This window comes from Fukomys damarensis, unplaced genomic scaffold (genome assembly GCF_012274545.1).
Source record: "Fukomys damarensis isolate Sample0158 unplaced genomic scaffold, DMR_v1.0_HiC HiC_scaffold_2, whole genome shotgun sequence".
Classification (NCBI taxonomy): Eukaryota; Metazoa; Chordata; class Mammalia; order Rodentia; family Bathyergidae; genus Fukomys; species Fukomys damarensis.
In genome coordinates, this window is record NW_022900914.1 from 23,939,927 (window position 1) to 23,942,369 (window position 2,443).

Here is a 2,443-nt window from a genome sequence, read left to right on the forward strand (position 1 = left end):
TCTCTCTCTCTCTCTCTCTCTCTCTCTCTCTCTCTCTCTCTCTCTCTCTCTCTCTCTCCAAGACTCTTCCTCCCAGCAGTGGGAGTAGATTTCAGCAGCCTCTGGAGCTTGACTACTGAACTCAGTAAGTTCATAGGAGAAAGAGTAGAAGGAGGGGGCTGTAGGGGCTCCTCCTCCCCCTCCCCTCAGTTAGGGATTTCAGTTGAGGGCAAGGCATATGATTCCCTAGGTAAATAAGAAGAGGGTCTAAATTGCATAAAGAAGATGTGGTTTTTCTATAAAATAGAGTACTACTAGGGCTGGGGATTTAGCTCAGTGGTTTCACCACCTGCCTTGCAAGTACAGGGACCCGAGTTCGATCCCTGGTACCCCCAAAAATGGAGTACTACTCAGCCATAAAGAATGAGAAACTAGAGCCAGGTGTGGTGGTGCACATCTGTAATCCCAGCACTCAGCGGGCTGAGGCAGGAGGATCACTGTGAGTTCAAGACCAGCCTGGGCTATACAGTGAGTTCCAGGTCAGTTCCACTACATAGTGAGACGCTGTCTAAAAAAAAAAAATGAGAAACTAGAGACATTTGTAGCTAAATGGATGTACATTGAGGACACACTCAAGTGAAATAAATAGGACACACATGTAAACACCAAATAGTTTCTCTGGTGTGAAAAACTAAAAGTATAAATAAGGTTCAAATTGTATACTTGATAATGTGAAACAGGAAGAAAAGGACTAAAGGTGTAGGGGAAGTGGGAAGGGGGAGGGGAAGGAAAGAAGGGAAAAGAAAAAATATGAGAAAAGGAAAAATGGAAACAAAGTCTTTGTAAACAGGGAAGGGTGGGGGAGGTGAAAGGAGGACAGGGGTTTGGGACAAATGAGAACCAAGCCCTGTCATGTAAAGGTGCAAGATCCCAGTGGTGAATGTAACTGTACTGTATACCTAAAATGTACCAATAAACTCAATGAGAAAAAGAAGAGGTATCTAAATAAGCCGAATTGCGGTCAGTTTCTGCTGTCTCCTTTGCCTCCTGCTTGTTGGTGGCTTGCACACCTGTGGCCAGGTGAGGTAGGCCGAGGCCCACCTGTGGACCTTAATCCTATCTTATCAGGTTATTTCTTGCCAGTGAAGTCACTAAAGCTCAGGGCTCATTTGGGAGAGGAGCAACAAAGGAGCCACTAAGCCTATGATGGCCCTAATTGTGTGTCCATTAGATGGAGTTAAAGGAGTCTGGCCTGGCTCACTAGGGCACTGAAGTGACGTTTGGGCACAGGGTGGTGTGTGCTTGTGAGCTTGTTACTTATCTCCTTGGACTTTCAGGTTTTCTATCTGTAAAATGAGCACCCAAAGAAAATAAAAGGATTAATTCTGTGGATGTGGTGGGGCATGCCTGTAATTTCAGCTACTCAGGATGCAGAGGTAGGAAGACTGTATGTCTGAGGCCAGTCTGGGAAACACAGCAAAACCCTCTTTAAAAAATTGAATAAATAAAAAGGACTGGAGCTATAGCTCAGTGGTAGAGCACCCACGGGTTCCATCCCCAGTGTGCAGGTCAGCAACACTGAAGATTGACATTGCCAGCCTCCCGGTTCTTATATGACAACTCCGTGGGCTCCTCTGGCACTGTCCTAAAAGGAAGGTGAATGGAAAAGGTGGAGGTTGCACTCAAAGCCACAGGTTTGGGAGACTTGTCTCAACCTATGCAGAGGATGAGACAAAGAAAGCCAGGTAGTTTCTGGCTAGGAAGTATGCCAGGAAGATTGAACAGTTCCAGGGAGGGCTTGCTGGGTGAAACCTCGCCCTCTCAGGCCAGGCGTTGTCTTTCCACAGCAAACTTAAAGAGAGGGGTAAGCAGGTCCTCTTTTGCAGAGCTGAAGGCCACAGGGTAAGCCATTGTTTGCCACCCAGATCTGGGAGACTCGGGCATTTTAGGAGGAGTAAGATGGAAGAGGAGTAGGGAGAAGAGTGGCCAGGCAGAAAGGACCGGGACTGGCAGGGGCGGAGAGGGAGGGTGCTGGCATGGGGGCACTGCAGCAAGGGCAAGTGTAGGCGTGACAGCTGCCGCCTCTTTCTAAGCACCCAGTGTGCCACTACCCATGCCAGGCGGACGTCACACTCGCTGTGCAGTTGTGGAGACTGAGGTTTGGGAGTTCGAGTAAGCAACCCAGACTCACAGTAGCAGAATCAACACGGAAGCCCAAATCTCTGACCCAAGACCCCACATTCTTTTCTTTTGGCCACATGAAGAACATGGAGTTTGGGTCCAAGGAACACAGTGGCACGACTTATTTGCCCAGAGAAGGAACAAGGAAGGAAGGCCAGATGGAGGAATATCTCTCCGTGGCCCATTCCCTGGACAGGCTGGACAGTACAAGATTTGGAGTCCAGAGAGCATGGAGTTCATGTCCCCGTTACTGAAAGGAGGCCTCCCCTGTGTGCACCTCACA